The 17,863-nt window shown below is 41.2% G+C and overlaps 1 protein-coding gene across 7 annotated transcripts in view; it reads right to left on the bottom strand.

Annotated features, from left to right (window-relative positions):
* The window catches only part of RAI14 (retinoic acid induced 14), a 151,068-nt gene that overhangs the window by 131,158 nt on the left and 2,047 nt on the right, over nucleotides 1-17,863 (bottom strand). Inside the window, exon 1 of one of the 7 annotated variants that reach the window (XM_060092784.1) lies at nucleotides 12,665-12,685. The exons of the other annotated variants lie outside the window; for them this stretch is intronic. The gene's annotated coding sequence lies outside the window, so the exon portion shown is untranslated. Of the gene's footprint in view, nucleotides 1-12,664; nucleotides 12,686-17,863 lie in introns of those variants that run through there. 7 annotated transcript variants of the gene reach the window in all.

Genomic DNA, 17,863 nt, shown 5'->3' with positions numbered 1-17,863 from the left:
AAATCAAAGGGGAGATCAGAAACTACCTAGAGACAAATGACAATGAAAACACGATGATCCAAAACCTATGGGATGCAGCAAAAGCAGTTCTAAGAGGGAAGTTTATAGCTATACAAGCCTACCTCAAGAAACAAGAAAAATCTCAAGTAAACAATCTAAACTTACACCTAAAGGAACTAGAGAAAGAAGAACAAACCAAACCCAAAGTTAGCAAAAGGAAAGAAATCATAAAGATCAGAGCAGAAATAAATGAAATAGAAACAAAGAAAACAATAGCAAAGATCAATAAAACTAAAAGCTGGTTCTTTGAGAAGATAAACAAAATTGATAAAGCATTAGCCAGACTCATCAAGAAAAAGAGGGAGAGGACTCAAGTCAATAAAATTAGAAATGAAAAAGGAAAAGTTACAACAGACACCACAGAAATACAAAGCATCCCAAGAGACTACTAGAAGCAACTCTATGCCAATAAAATGGACAACCTGGAAGAAATGGACAAATTCTTAGAAAGGTATAACCTTCCAAGACTGAACCAGGAAGAAATAGAAAATATGAACAGACCAATCACAAGTAATGAAATTTAAACTGTGATTAAAAATCTTCCAACAAACAAAAGTCCAGGACCAGATGGCTTCACAGGTGAATTCTATCAAACATTTAGAGAAGAGCTAACACCCATCCTTCTCAAACTCTTCCAAAAAATCGTGGAAGAAGGAACACTCCCAAAATCATTCTATGAGGCTACCATCACCCTGATACCAAAACCACACAGATACTACAAAAAAAGAAAATTAGAGACCAATATCACTGATGAATATAGCTGCAAAAAATCCTCAACAAAGTACTAGCAAACAGAATCCAACAACACATTAAAACGATCATATGCCATGATCAAGTGGGATTTATCCCAGGGATGCAAGGATTCTTCAATATACACAATTCAATCAATGTGATACACCATATTAACAAATTGAAGAAGAAAAACCATATGATCATCTCAATAGATGCAGAAAAATCTTTCGACAGCATTCAACACCCATTTATGATAAAAACTCTCCAGAAAGTGGGCATAGAGGGAACCTACCTCAACATAATAAAGGCCATATATGACAAACCCACAGCCAACATCATTCTCAATGGTGAAAAACTGAAAGCATTTCCTCTAAGATCAGGAACAAGACAAGGATGTCCACCCTCACCACTATTATTCAACATAGTTTTGGAAGTCCTAGCCATGGCAATCAGAGAAGAAAAAGAAATAAAAGGAATACAAATCGGAAAAGAAGTAAAACTGTCACTGTTTGCAGATGACATGACACTATACATAGAGAATCCTAAAAATGCCACCAGAAAACTACTAGAGCTAATCAATGAATTTGGCAAAGTTGCAGGATACAAAATTAATGCACAGAAATCTCTTGCTTTCCTATACACTAATGATGAAAAATCTGAAAGGGAAATTATGGAAACACTCCCATTTACCATTGCAACAAAAAGAATAAAATACCTAGGAATAAACCTACCTAGGGAGACAAAGGACCTGTACGCAGAAAACTATAAGACACTGATGAAAGAAATTAAAGATACCAACAGATGGAGAGATATACCATGTTCTTGGATTGGAAGAATCAATATTGTGAAAACGACTATACTACCCAAAGCAATCTACAGATTCAATGCAATCCCTACCAAATTACCAATGGCATTTTTTAGGGAATACAACAAATCATCTTAAAATTTGTATGGAGACACAAAAGACCCTGAATAGCCAAAGCAGTCTTGAGGAAAAAAAAACTGAGCTGGAGGAATCAGACTCCCTGACTTCAGACTATACTACAAAGCTACGGTAATCAAGACAATATGGTACTGGCACAAAAACAGAAACATAGATCAATGAAACAAGATAGAAAGCCCAGAGATAAACCCATGCACCTATGGTCAACTAATCTATGACAAAGGATGCAAAGATATACAATGGAGAAAAGACAGTCTCTTCAATAAGTGGTGCTGGGAAAACTGGACAGCTACATGTAAGAGAATGAAATTAGAACACTCCCTAACACCATACACAAAAATAAACTCAAAATGGATTACACACCTAAATGTGAGACCAGACACTATAAAACTCTTAGAGAAAAACACAGGAAGAACACTCTTTGACATAAATCACAGCAAGATCTTTTTTGATCCACCTCCTAGAGTAATGGAAATAAAAACAAAAATAAACAAATGGGACCTAATGAAACTTAAAAGCTTTTGCACAGCAAAGGAAACCATAAACAAGACAAAAAGACAACCCTCAGAATAGGAGAAAATATTAGCAAACGAATCAATGGACAAAGGATTAATCTCCAAAATATATAAACAGCTCATGTGGCTCAATATTAAAGAAACAAACAACCCAATCCAAAAATGGACAGAAGACCCAAATAGACATTTCTCCAAAGAAGACATACAGATGGCCAAGAAGCACATGAAAAGCTGCTCAACATCACTAATTATTAGAGAAATGCAAATCAAAACTACAATGAGGTATCACCTCACACCAGTTAGAATGGGCATCATAAAAAAATCTACAAACAGCAAATGATGGAGAGGGTGTGGAGAAAAGGGAACCCTCTTGCACTGTTGGTGGGAATGTAAATTGATACAGCCACTATGGAGAACAGTATGGAGGTTCCTTAAGAAACTAAAAATAGAATTACCATATGATCCAGAAATCCCACTACTGGGCATATACCTAGAGAAAACCATAATTCAAAAAGATACATGCACCCCAATGTTCATTGCAGCACTATTTACAATAGCCAGGTCGTGGAAGCAACCTAAATGCCCATTGACAGACGAATGGATAAGGAAGATGTGGTACATATATACAATGGAATATTACTCAGCCATATAAAGGAACGAAGTTGAGTCATTTTTTGAGACGTGGATGGACCTAGAGACTGTCATACAGAGTGACGTAAGTCAGAAAGAGAAAAACAAATATCATATATTAACGCATGTATGTGGAACCTAGAACAATGGTACAGATGAACCGGTTTGCAGGGCAGAAGTTGAGACACAGATGTAGAGAACAAACGTATGGACACCAAGGGGGGAAAACCGTGGTGGGGTGGGGATGGTGGTGTGCTGAATTGGGCGATTGGGATTGACATGTATACACTGATGTGTATAAAATTGATGACTAATAAGAACCTGCAGTATAAAACAAACAAACAAAAAAACTAATACTAAACTTTCTTTGGGTTATTTGTATGGATGTATGTTAATATTAATGTTCCAGACATTACATGAAATTTCTAAAAATCTTATATATTCTGGTATAATGTTATAAGTCATATTTCTAGTTATTACTTTAAAATATATGTCTCAGAAATAACTAAATTTCCTTGTCAATTGCATTATTATGAACTTTCATCAAATCTTTAACCGTGGTCATTTTTAAGTCTTTTGTCATTTACAGAAAGTTCTGGGTGTACTCTGATGGTTTTGCAAAAATGTTCCTGTAAAAGGGTTTCATCTTCAAGGAATTCATGGAAAAGACTCTGACAAGTACAGGTTTCTGGTAACTGACTATACGGCTGAACTGAATGAATAAGCATTTTCGGAACTCTAATGGAAAACTGATGAATTCATAAAAGTGCTAACAAAAGATCAAGATAAAAAAATTAATTACATGGGACTGAGTGAACTGATGAGGATGATTATAATTTTTGTGACTTTCTGTTTGAATAAAAAAAAAATCCCACAAGGACTCAGAAGCAAAAAATATACAAACAATTTTCACTGCAAAGTAAAGGAGCTGTTACAATGGAGTGTTACTGGACTGAATGTCAATATTATGATATAGTGTGAGTGTGTTTTGTGTTTGGTAATTGCAATCATTGTTGCTTTTGTTGTGATCATCCATTTACAATGCTTGGTGTCAGTTTATTTATCTCTTGTAAAAATAAAATACAGTGCGTGTATGTGAAAAAATAAAAAACTCGGGCTTCCCTGGTGGCACAGTGGTTGAGAGTCCGCCTGCCGATGCAGGAGACACGAGTTCGTGCCCCGGTCCGGGAAGATCCCACATGCCGTGGAGCAGCTGGGCCCGTGAGCCATGGCCGCTGAGCCTGCGCGTCCGGAGCCTGTGCTCCGCAACGGGAGAGGCCACAACAGTGAGAGGCCCGCGTACCGCAAAAAAAAAACAAAAACAAAAAAAACCTCAATGGTGATGATTCCACAACTCTATAAATTTACTAAAAATTGAACAGTACTGTATACTAAAAATGGTGATTTTGTGGAATGTAAATCATACCTCAATGAAGCCGTTTTTAAAAAGATGAAATACAAAAAGTCAAAAGGAGGTCCATACGCAAAGTTGTTAGGTAGTGAGAAACATCTTTAGAGTGAAAGGGTAGCTCCGTGGATGGTTATATTTGCTTCCCAAATGTTGGCTTACCGTGATGTCATCGGTTCTTTGACTTGGTTTTAAAATGGGATAACTTGGACTCTCCACATTCTAGAATGTAGGAAATGTCATGTACGATGATCACAATGGTTCTGATGAATCCCTCCCCAGTCATCCACTGCCTCAAATACTTTTGAGAATAAGGGATAAATAAGTTAATAACATGGATTCTGTGAATTCTGATACCCTAGGAACAGGAGTGGGGGAGTAGATGGAGAGAACAATGATTATTTCTGCTGCCCCAGCTACCATGTTTGGATGTCATTCGAACATCATGTATTCATAAATCATATAGTCTCATCTCCAGTCCAACAGGGACGGGGTCCCTGCTCACTTGAAGGCAGGTCTCCGCATTTTCTCTAACGTAACGTGTTACCGTGCACGCTCCTCAGTGCCCGCCTTCTTCTGATAACTGCACTCCTCTTCTAGAAAACTGTCCTCCTACCCCTGCCCCCCCATCAACACTGCAACCAGGTTATATTCTGACTGTAACTGTTCCCTAGAGATGGGAATGTGTCCTTAGCAAGGCTATTCAGACACCTTCCCTGGGATCTCTGGGGGTGGGGCGGGGAAGAGGAGGGGGAAAGAGGAGGGGGAAGTAGAAGAGGAAGGGAAAAGAGAAGGGAGTGGAAGGGAAAAGGGAAGACAAGACCTTCCTCTCTGGCAGAGAAACTGGAAAAATGTGAGCCTGGCGGCTGCCCAAGACTCAATCCTAACCCAGTGCGGAGAGCTGGTCTGAGGGAGGGAACCAGGAAGGCCCCTGATTCCAGGGATCCCAGAGGCCCTTACACCCCTTTAGCACAGGATTTGGCATCACAGGAGCCAAGGCACTCCCCCCTCTTTCCTAAGCTAGTTCAAGCTGAGTTTCCGTCACTTGCAGTCTAAGAGTACTGACAAATCCTTTGGTGCCTTCTCACCTAGTCGATCTTGCTCAGGCTGTCCCCTCAGATGCCACCATAAAAGAGGGGCCTAGAACCTCAGCAGCACTGCTGCAGCTTGCATTTCTGTCTGTTCAGCTCATTTCTGAAGACAGTAGCTCAATTCACTCCCTGAACCTACAGAACTGAAATACACACTCTCCAGAGTTTAACTGGGCTGCATACAATGCGGCGGGTGGGGGGGGGGGCGCCTATGAGGTCCCCTCGGAACCCACAGGTTAGGGAGGGCATACTGATCACTCATTTGTTTGGCTGTTAGGTGCTCCTTGATCTAGCAGCAACGCCTCACCACCTCCACCTCCAAGCACTCCGTTCTTTCTTCACCACAGAAGACCTGGCCAGCAAGCCCCACCTTCTGGGTGACTTCCATCCTGAAAATATGAATAGCTCTTTGGCTCTCCTACAGGAACCAGCCAACAAGGAAAACAATCATGAGTAACTGGAAATGAATAGCATTAGACTTTTAAAAACACTCACGAAATAAAAAGTCATCCAAACAGCTGGGTCCTGGAGGGACCCAGTGCTGCGGCTAAGGATGAAGAAGGAAACTTCAGGTCAGCTGGGGACAAGGAGAGAGGGGCAGACAGCGGGGAAGCTGCCCTGGAGTAGGGGGTTGCAACGCTGGGGTCCAGCTGGACCAGGAGACCTCGGGGCCCAAGGATCATTCTTGGAGCCGTTAATCCTTGAATATTCCTCTCACTCACCCTAATTTATTCTAAACAAGACACCTGGAAGGGAAGCCCAACGCAGTGGCTCAGTCATCACGGCATCACTCCCCAGGGGCTATGCCAACCTGGATTTGCCACACTACTGTCCTGGCAGCGCAAAGGGAAAAGCCTTCCAGATCCTTTCCATTAGAGCTCCAGACTGCTCTATGCCTGTACTCTGTGGGGTGTCTAGAACCGCCTGCCCAGTGAACACGAACTCCTGTTGACTGAATTTGATACCCTGGACCTTCTACCTTTCAACTTGCAACGCTTTGTTGTGTTTAGGGATAAGAAGAAAACAGCATTAACATAAAGGATGGGGAATGCTTCTATCAACTGCAACAAAGATTTAAAACACACTCCCCTCCACCCTGGGCACCACGCATATCCACAAACTCACATAGCTTGCACCTGATCCTACGAGGGTCTACAGAGTAAAAAGATCATGCCTACTCAAGAACTTGCAATTTAAGAGGAAAAATAAGAAACCTATACTGTTTTATTTACTCATATACACTAAATACCAACTCTGGGCCAAGTATATAGGGAATGCAGAAATGTGGCCCATACACAATCCTTGCCTACAAGAAAGAAAAAAAGGTCCATGACCTTTTTTGAATGCATTTGCATGAAAGCAGAGAGAGACTTGTAAACCAAGAACACAAATATCCATTATTCCATGTGTAATCAGTTTGTGATGAAGCTTTTGAGCTACTGTACTCCTCTAAGGAAACACTGAAAGCTAAGGGCAAAATTCCAGATAACTGGGCAGAGATGCAGGGAAGCTGAATCAAGCATGCATCTATTGAGGGCATTCTAGGTGTCAGGTGGTTATTGGGGTTACGGGACCTACAAAATGACATATTACTTAGACCAGTGCTGTCTAATACCATAGTCATTAATCACACGTGGCCACTGAGCATTTAGAACGTGGCTACTGCAAGCTGACATGCACTGTAAGTGGAAAATACACAACGGATTTCAAAGACTTACTATGAAAAAAGAATGTCAACTATATCATTAACAGATTGACTGAATATATGTTGATAGTATTTTGGATAGCCTAGATAAAATCAATTATTATGATTAATTTCATTTGCTTCACTTTCCTTTTTGTGCCTACCGGAAATTTTTTTTTAAATAAATTTATTTATTTTTGGCTGTGTTGGGTCTTCGTTGCTGCGCGCGGGCTTTCTCCAGTTGCAGCGAGCGGGAGCTACTCTCCGTTGCAGTGCGCGGGCTTCTCATTGCGGTGGCTTCTCGTTGCAGAGCACGGGCTCTAGGCGCGAGGCTCCAGAAGTCGTGGCATGCGGGCTCAAGAGTTGTAGCTCAAGGGCTCCAGAGCGCAGGCTCAGTAGTTGTGGCACACGGACTTAGTTGCTCTGTGGCATGTGGGATCTTCCCCGACCAGGGCTCAAACCCCTGTCCCCTGCATTGGCAGGCGGATTCTTAACCACTGCGCCACCAGGGAAGCCCTAGAAACTTTTAAATGACTTACAGTGGCTTGTATTTGTGGCTGGCTTATATTCTATTAGACAGTGATGATTTAGATCTTCCTTTTAAAGACTGATGACAGCATCCAATTAACAGTAACAGCATTTTCTTATTACTTACAAGGCAGGCACAAAATTAAGAAAAAATGTACATATTATCATGTTTAATATTCACTTACTACCAAATCATAAAACTTAGATCTAGTAAATCCTGCAAGCTGATAATGGTTGAAAGTTAGTTTAAAAGTTTCACTCTGCCACATGAAGAAGGAATGATTAATCAACAATTTTATTTCAAAACTGACAGACTTCTATGCAAACTATTACTCTGTTATATATGGTTCAGAAAACATATCTATTTTTCTCTATCAACAGTTGGACAATTTTCCAAAGGACTCAACAGGGAATTTAACTTCTCCTTCATTCTAAGTATCTCAGCATCTTCATCTTAACCACAATGTTACTGCTCTGTGCCTAGATGATGACTGAAACAAGGCAAGCTGTCTGGTGAGACTGAGGAATTCGTTAATACAGTTGGGAAGAGGATTGGTCATGATTAAAGGAAATGTGTCTTTACATTGTCTACATTACCCAAGGATATAAAGAAGGACTAAATGGAGGAATGATAACACAGGGAAACATAGTTCTGAACTACACAGAAGATTCCCGGCAGATGTGTTTCAGTGACATATGGGGGCAACCCGTCTTTATAGCTATAGATTATACTGGCAGGTACAGTCATATTGGCCAATCTATCAGCAGTTCTTCAGAGGTAGGATGATAAGGAACATGATAACATTAGCAATAGTAATAACAGCCACAATAGCTATCATTTATTTAAATGATTACTTTGCAAAATTTTATTTTACAAAATTTTATTTTATTTTTTTACTATTTGATTATAAGTGAGTATTATCTCATTTAATGCTCACACCACTTCAAAATTAGATGCTATTGTTTTTATTCTCAGTTTCAAGATTAGGAAATTGCAGCCAAGAAAGTTTACTTAGCCAAAGTGGCACAATTTAAAAATGGAGAAGGCTGGATTCAGATTCAGCTCCTAAGCCCAAAATACAACACTGGGCTGCATATTAGACAACACTAGTAATTTAAAAAAAAAAAAAATGTCTGGCCAACAAACCAACCGTTTTACAACTTCAAAAAAATTTAGCTGCCTTTAAAGGTGGAACAGTCCTCAGATCAGCCGCTGGCACATACAGAGCTCCCCCTAGGAAGTCTGAATGGACCAATATGAAAAAAGGCATTCCTTCTGGCTGTTTGTCCTCACAACATTCCAGGGAAAGGTGGCATTTTTATTTCTTTGTCCTTTTAACATGCGGAGCATGTGCATAATGAATAAATCTAATGAATTTATCTAATGAATTTTTCACCAGTCAGAAAAATCCTTTTCCATATAGCTTTGCTAAAGATACCGAGTCAATAACAGAAAATGTAAAGATAATTACAGACAAGTGAAGTGGCTATTTTTATACTCCGCTAAGCTGGCAAACTACAGATTACGGCGGAGGTTTCCATAGTTTAGCAACAATATGGAAGAGCAGAACTTCGAGATATTTAGTTCCCCATCATTAGGACATTTCTGTTCCTTAAGAAATTATTCTAATGTCCTGTATAACACCTCTCTCCAAGCTATGAAACAATGAAATACTACAATGCTTTACGACAATTAAAAGCACCAATATCATAATAAAAGTGTATCTTAAAACAATCACCAGCGAGACGGTAATGGGGCGGGGTTGGGGGGGCAGGTGACATTTGTTCTGGAAGCCACACATAGAAGCACCCACAGCCGGCAGGCTGCCACCTCAGATATCACCAGGATAGGGTGAGCTACTCTTTCTTTTTCTTTTGCCACCGTGGATATAAACACCCACTTGCAATGTAATGAGAATCAAATGCGCTTTGTTCCAAGCAGTATGCACTTAAAATAATCAGGGGTTGTTTTAAAGGAGAAGAAGAAAGCAAGCTTGTTGCCAAACAAGGCACAAACAGTAGCAGCTGTCAACAGATTGGCCAGGAGACAGGCTGGGACAGGAGTCATTCTGAAGAAATCTTGTTCTAGCTTTGAGAGACTCCAGAGGAAAAGCGATAGAAAAAGTCAACAAACAGCACACCAACATGGTGTAAAGTTGTATAGCACAGAAAGAATCTAATTACTGAGGAGTTGATCAAGATTGCTGACTGGATGTATACAGAAGGTTAGTGGCAGAAATGAGTTTTTTCTTTAAAAAATAAAAAAAACCTCCTAGGAAATCCTGGACGGTATATAGATATTGGTTGGTTTCCATGCCTATATTTTCAAGTTTTTCCCAATTTATAAAAAGCTCATAGGAAAGAAATGTAAAACTTTTTTTCTCAAAAGAGAAAAATGATACTGCCCCAAAGAAAATTAAGGATTTTTTTTTAAAACAAAGATTCAAGAAGGTTCTGAGAGTATTCGAAGCATTTTGCATCCATGATGAATGCGGATTGGACCTGAAATAAGATTCGGCTTGAGAGAGAATGGTAGACTACTCCCCACCCAGCCCTGGGTGAGGCCTTCCTGACATGGTTCAATGCGGGACCTCAGGGCGCTACTTACGTTTGTGACCCTTGAACAACACAGGTCTGAACTGTGCAAGTCCACTTATATGTGAAATTTTTTCAATAAAGAGATTGGAAAAATTTTGGGAGATTTGCGACAGTTTGAAAAAACCCACCAATGAACCGTGTAGCCTAAAAATATAAAAAAATGTTTAAATGGTATGTCATGAATGCATAAAATGTGTAGATACTAGCGCATCCTTACACAGGCATAAGGTGAGTGATATTTAATATAAAATAAATGTGTTCATTTTCTTACTGTTTTGTAACTTTGCTGTCAAAGAATTGTATTACTGTAGAGTATGCCTCTGTCTCTCATAACTGGAGAATCTGCATATCAGCCTATCATCACAGGTAAGTGGTTTTTTAAAATATGGAATGATGTTTCCAATACTGTATTATTAATATGACTGTAATACCGTATGTCATAAAATTTGATCAAGATTCATTCATTAGTGTATAGGCTACACTACCATGAAGCAATTGTATCAACTACACTAGGCTACCATAAAGCAATCACATTGCTGCTTCTTCCTATAAATATGAATTTTTTCACATATTTTCATTTTTGATGTCTAGTGTTAGTAATACATATAACATCTACAGGGTTTTGTATAAGACAATACCGATGTAGATACCAAGAGACAATTCATCATATAAACAGACAACGTAAACTTACAGTATCAATACATCCAGTACAGTATTGTAAGTGTATTTTCCTGACACTATTCCCTTAACATTTCTTTTTTCTAGCTTACTTTATTGTAAGATTACAATACATAATATACATAACATACAAAATATGTGCTAATTGACTGTTTACCTTATCAGTAAGGCTTCTGGTCAACAGTAGGCTATTAGAAGTTAAGTTCTGGGGGAGTCAGAAGTGATACATGGATTTTCAACTTGGTGGGAGGGGGAATCCCCCTAACCCCCCTCACTGTTCAGGGGTCAACTGTGTTTTCCTTCTGGGTGCCTTTGGCAAGGAAGGAAGAAAAAGCAACCCACAAGTCCGTGAGCCTTGTGGCTCACCAGTTCCCACGTCCTCTGGGGTAGCTGGGAGGAGGCTACTGGGAACAGGCTGCTTCTCCCACCAGTGAAATGACTATGGGTCAAAACATCCACTGAAAGTTAGCACTCCCTTTCACTTTTGAAAAGCGATCAGTCACCAGCAGGTCAACTCTCGTAGGAGGTGATGGTCAAGTTATGTGAGCATTCTCATCAGACTAAGAGGCTCAGCACAGAACTTGTTAAATCACTGACAAAGCTTTACAAATAGATTTGTTTATGTGGTTCTCGCCCAGCAGGATGCTAGGGGCCTGTGTTCCAGTTCCTTTTCCAACCTTCATGTCACTGCTCAATGTCATCTGCCCCACCCAGGACTCCCCACTCATCTCCAACACAGCTTGTCCAAGTCTACACCAGTCTTCTTCACTGATAACAATTGTAATTAGCTCCATGTGGGGCTCCCGAGGTCACTGTCTACTTCCGAGAGAAACAGAAATGGACAACATCTAGAAGCCTTATGCCAAGAGCAGCCAGAACTAAGGTTCATGTCTAGCTTTGCCTCTCACTGACTGTGCCACTTTCCAAGGGGTCATTTCTCTTCCCCAGACTTCAGTCTCCGTTGTACAATGAGTTCCCGCCGCCATCCCATTCCAACCACTGGAACCTTGTGCTGCAGTGGAATGAAAATGTGTTAACCTCTTTACAACTCGAAGCTCCGTGAAGGCCGGCATTGCTGCTCACCCCTGGATCTTCTATCCACTGCCCAACGACTCCACCAACACATGCTGCTCAAAGGGGATCGGACACTACATAAGACGGCCCGCACCTCCGGAAGCTGCCAGCCTAGGAGCAGAGTGACTGGAGCAAAGACGGCGCTCAATTCAATTAAACCAACTCGTTGAAAGAACCTGCATCATTCACCCTGTTACAGGTAGGTCCGCATCCCTTTTGGCCCTTTTTTTTTTTTTTTTTTTTTTTTTTCGGTACGCGGGCCTCTCACTGCTCTGGCCTCTCCCGTTGTGGAGCACAGGCTCCGGACGCGCAGGCTCAGCGGCCATGGCTCACAGGCCCAGCCGCTCCGCGGCATGTGTGATCTTCCCGGACCGGGGCACGAACCCATGTCCCCTCCTGCATCGGCAGGCGGACTCTCAACCACTGCCCCACCAGGGAAGCCCCTGGCCCAACTATTGGCTGAAGAGATGGAGAATGTCGCCTAAGATGGAGGGACAGAACAAGTTCTTGGGTGTGGTCGACGATGGCAGTACCTTCTCCCAGCACCTGCACCTCCCACAGAAGGGCGAGCTCCTCTGCAAGAGCAGACTTCCAGCTGAGGGCCAGCCCCCCAACTAGGAAACGTGGCCCTGTCTTCGCGAGTCCCTCTGGAGGCAGCCCCATAGGCTAGGAGGCCGAGATGAGAAGCACAGAACAGAGAGCCAGGCAGGATATTCCCCCTACCTGGCTGAGCAGTCAGAGATCGACCCCCGTGAGCTTAGAAGTGTCGTGGGCCGGACCCAGGGACATCTCAGTTCCCTCCTGCAACAGCAAAGGGAGGAAACTGCTGCTACCTGGAAAGCAGAAAACGGTACAGGTCCAATGCTAGACCAAGAAATGTTGTCCCTGGGGTGAGGAACTCATGACCCAGCCTTAGAATCCATCACATCTCTGCGAAATAGTCATACGACAGGTTCGCTTTTTATTACTTCTAAATAGCATCTTACTGCATCCAACAGAAATAGTTCCTAAAAGTGGTCAGTGGTATGTAGACTGGTTAATATAGCAACTAGAGACTGGTTTTCCTACTGAGGGTATAAAACCCACAATTATTACTTTTCACTTGTGTATGATAGGTTATCAGGTCTGGGGAACAGTGGCACATGATAGAAAACAGACCCCCTGTCATTGCACTCCTGATCCTTATGAGGTGGTTGTTAAAGGTAAACAGGACAGGGGTTTCCCTGGTGGCACAGTGGTTGAGAGTCCGCCTGCTGATGCAGGGGACACAGGTTCGTGCCCCGGGCCGGGAAGATCCCACATGCCATGGAGCGGCTGGGCCCGTGAGCCATGGCCGCTGAGCCTGCGCGTCCGGAGCCTGTGCTCTGCAACGGGAGAGGCCACAACAATCAGAGACCCGCGTAACGCAAAAAAAAAAAAAAAGTAAACAGGACAAAGGCAACAAGATTTTCTAGGTACATTCGATAGATCTTGCGTTAACCTGGGGATTCCAAAGAGGTTCATAACTGGGCTTCACACAGGGACTTCCATGAACCTCTTGAAACTGACAAAGATTACAAATGTACAGCACCATTTCATATAAGTGAATTTCCCCCTAGGAAAAGTAGTCCAACACCTGCATCCAATTTGCAAAAGTGTCCATCTTTGACTCAAAAATATTTAAGAATCACTGCTGGATGGCCTGCCTCGTTTGCAAAATGAACTCCTCTTGGAGGAAAACACTTGACTCTGTGCTGTCCTAGAGCAAAGGAAGCTGCTCAGCCTTTTACTCCCCACCAGTGAGCTCTGCCAGAGCTTTTTTTCCTGGCTGGGTTTCTGTCACTTCAGCCAGCAAAGGGAACTGGACAGATGTAGTGAAAGTGAAAAGAGAGATGCTGCTGGGCTGTTAATTCTAGGGTCATTTCGCTCTTTAAAAAGAAAACATTCTGGATTAAGCAAACTGAATTCATCTAGTAAGCAAAGGGAAAAAAAAGAAAAGGACTGATACTGCTCTTACCAACTGCAACACTTAACAGCGATAAGAAAAGCTGAATTGAGGTTTAAAAGTAGTCATTGATTTTGAGGGAAATTGATGTAGTAGAGGATGAACTGCTTATGTTCGGTTACTTGATGATAAACTTTGGTGTTCACTAAATGTCAATTTAAGAAAAAAATAAAGGAAAAAACTATATATTTTCTTCCACTGTAGAATAAACTTCTTGGACTACAACCAACTTTTCTCACAACTGGATTCCGTTCATTTAGAAGCAGGGATGGATAAGTCATGAACTCCCAAAGGTTGCCCCTTACCCAGGGGTGACCAATGGTTGTGGAATTTATAAGGCAAGACACTATTTCCAGTGAATGCCATTTACTACAGGAAGAACTGGACTAGATCCCAGGTAAGGTTAAATGAGGTGAGACCCATCACACAAAACCAGCTGGTGAAGCAGTTAAGACACAGTAACTGCTCCAAAGGGTGGATAGGGCAGAAAGGGGTTTCTTAACGATAGGTAAGAGAACTAAGGCTTATAGAGGTGATATGACTTGCCCGAGAAAGGAGAACTACATCTTCTGAACTTCAACCTTAGCATTTTGCTAACTACCTCTACTCTTCGGCCTTTTGATTACTGTTTAAATTCTCCTCTAGACTCCGAAAGCTCAATATCTGATGACCACCCTGAAGGACTTTATGGCCCTGTGTGTGTGTGTGTGTGTGTGTTTGTGTGTGTGTAGTTCAATGTTAACCACCTACTATGTGACAGATACTCTACTGGACACAATATAAGATTGAAGAATGAGGCATACTTCAAAGAGAAAAATGTTTTGTTTTAAAACACATGGCTAAGTCTGTACAGTTACAGTTACTTATTAAAATATTGACTAAATTGACTAATAACCAGTGAGTCTGATATCAAAGGCTAGAGCAGTCTATTCATTGTAGATGGCTAGAGTTGGGAAACAGGTTTGGCTAGAGTTGGGAAACTGAGGTTTGACTAACAACATTTCTCTTTCATTAAACCAACACTTTTCAGCTCGTGGGTAGCAATAAAACAAAAAGAAATAATCTCTAAATCATGCAGCATCTTAATGATTTTTTTAAAAGGATACCATCAGTATCATATACCTATATAAATAAATAATGGGGAAAAAATCTAGAATCCTCTTCCCTATCACCTATTTAAAACATACCCAAGAGGCCTTTGATATATTTAGCTTTGTTTTGTCAACTCCTATATTCATCATTTCTCCTACGTAGAGGAAATCCAGTTGGCTTTTAGCAAAATAATGCACGGCACTAACAGGGAATGTTTTCAGTACCACGAGTTAAGGATTTTATGATGTAACAGTTTTTTAAGTATTTCTGGGTACACTACTCTATATACTGGTTTCCCCTGGATCTTCAGATTAAGGTCACCGTTCCTCCCCAACCACAGAAAAAAGAAAACAACACCTCAGGATGAATGCACAAAATCAGAGCAATGATGAGTAAACCCTCTGCAACAATTCTGAGAAATGCACTTTCTATTCTTAGAAATTCAGTGTGGTGGGTGTTACTCGAGGCCGTTTCTAGTCTGTTTGGATCCTGTATGGAACGGAGAGAGAACATCACTTGGTTATACATCTTCCACATTTAAAATGTGGGAAAGCTAAGGTACCAAGAAAAGGAAACGTGGGTGTGCTTCTGAGCATCGTGTTACTTATGTTTTCTTCTGAATTCAGGTTTAGGTAAATGCTGCAGAAAAATATGAAGACACAAGTGTTTTGTGGGATAAATCACACAGATTTAAATAAAGTGCTTTGTGTATAAGAACCTGTGTTTTTATCCTGATGGAACCTGTAAATAGGACATCTGGGGAACTCAAATACAGCTGGGAGAACAGCCAGCACCGTTTAGGATATCCAATATGCGCTAAGAGAAATTCTAAGTAGACAAATCACAACAAAAAAGCATGAAATTCTTTCATTCAACAAACATGTGAGCACTTACGGTACATCAACAATGTCCTAGACACTAGGGATTCAACAGTAAACAAAAAGAGACAAAACGCCTGTCTTCCTGGAGCACATATTCTAGTAAGGACAGACATACTACTAATATGAACCAAACTAATACAAACTTCTGGCAAGTTTGAAGGCAATTAAGTGCCATGGAAGAAAATAAAGGCGCAAAGGGAACTCTCCGCGTCCAGTGGTTAGGAACTGGTGCTTTCACTGTTGGGGGCCCGGGTTCGACCCCTGGTCATTCATTCATTCATTCATAAATAAATAAATGGCCGAATAAATAAATAAATAAATGGCTGAATAAATAAATAAACAAAGGAGAAAAGAGCAGCAGGACATGCTGGAAGGGGGTGGCCAGGGAAGATGGGCTGAGAAGGTGATGTCTAAGTGAAGAGCTAAGGGGTTGAGGGGCACAGCCCTGGAAACATCTAGGGGAAGAGCAGTCCAGAGAGTGGGAACAGTAAATGCAATGGCTCTGAGACAGGAGTGTGCCTGGCAATTTGAAGGAATAATGAGGAAACCAATGGGTTTAAATGCCTTGAACTGCTTCCAGATTAAGAGGTTACAATTCGGGGTAAAATGTCATGAACACAGCCATATTTTCATACACACTTAGAGTAGGAATGTGCCTTTGTAAATGCATACTCAAGCCCCTTAATCTTTCCAAGTCTGAAGAAATGAGGAGGAGAAGGTAGAGTAACCCAGGGTTACACCACCAGTGACTGGCCAAGAAAAGGCTTCAGCACACGTATCCCAAACTCAGCACCACACTTCTGTCTGACGCTCCAACTTTATAATTAAGAGGCACTCTTTTTTTTTTTTAATTGAAAAAACTAAAGAATCCAGCCAACTAACACTCTTAGAGATAAAAATTGATCAATTTCACTTTTCATTCAGCAAATAACCAAGAGAGACCCTACATACACCCTACATATTGCTGAGGAAGAAATAATAAATGCATCATTACCTAGATCTCACTACCCAGCAATCAAATGTATAGGTCTGTAACAAAGAAACTACTCAAGGAAACATGTCTCAGATGTTGACTGCAGCACTGTCACAGTAAAAAAAAGTGGGAAGGATCAACTGTCCTCTGCAGAAAAGTGTAACGGTGAAAAAGTGGAAACTCAAATTTTCTCTTCGTGAGGAAAAGAGTATGCTATAATTTATTCCTACTCTAGAATTCTCTGTAGCAGCTAAAGTAAATAAGATCTACATGTACCTCAAACACATAATGACAAATTTAAAAATGCAAGCCGTGTGTATATAGAATTATGCCATTTAAGTAAAATGTTAAACACACAAGCTCGCGGATACAGTTTGCGGATATGTAATACCGAAGTACCAAACACCTTTGGGCACTCTGTAGACTGACTTCACATTAGTGGTTACCTGGAGGTAACCAGGATGGAGGCAGAGGAGGAAGGATGGATAAAAATATTTCAGTTACAGTTTAGTTTTAAGGGGCGGGTGGGGGGGTATGAAGCAAATATGGAAAGATTAGCAACTCAAACGTAAGTCGTGGAAAAATGGAAGCCTTACTATGTTCTCTTTAGGTACGTTTGAAATTTTTCATACTTTTATTTGGAAAAAAAGGAAGGCTAGAAGGAAGGAACAGAGAGACAGACAAAGCTCCTTCATCACATTCCAGTGACTCCAAGGCCGAGTTCCCTGAACTTGCAAAGCTCAGGTTCTTCACCTTTAAAAGGTGAGTGATACTAGGTGTGCCTGCCTCAAGGATGCTATGGAAGTGGCAGTCTGGAGACAGCTTCATTGTCAGATACACTAGTAGCAGACAGGGGCACTACATCACGTCCCCATTGAATCTCCAGGGCCCAGCACCCATTACTTTATTTCAAGTTCACAGATAATAGTAATAAGATTTTTCAACAGGGTTATAACCCTCCCTCCCTCCCCCCCCAAAAAGCCATAAAAACA

This window comes from Mesoplodon densirostris, chromosome 3 (genome assembly GCF_025265405.1).
Source record: "Mesoplodon densirostris isolate mMesDen1 chromosome 3, mMesDen1 primary haplotype, whole genome shotgun sequence".
Classification (NCBI taxonomy): Eukaryota; Metazoa; Chordata; class Mammalia; order Artiodactyla; family Ziphiidae; genus Mesoplodon; species Mesoplodon densirostris.
The sequence above is the reverse complement of the archived record's forward strand: the minus strand, read 5'-3'. Positions and strand labels throughout refer to the sequence as shown.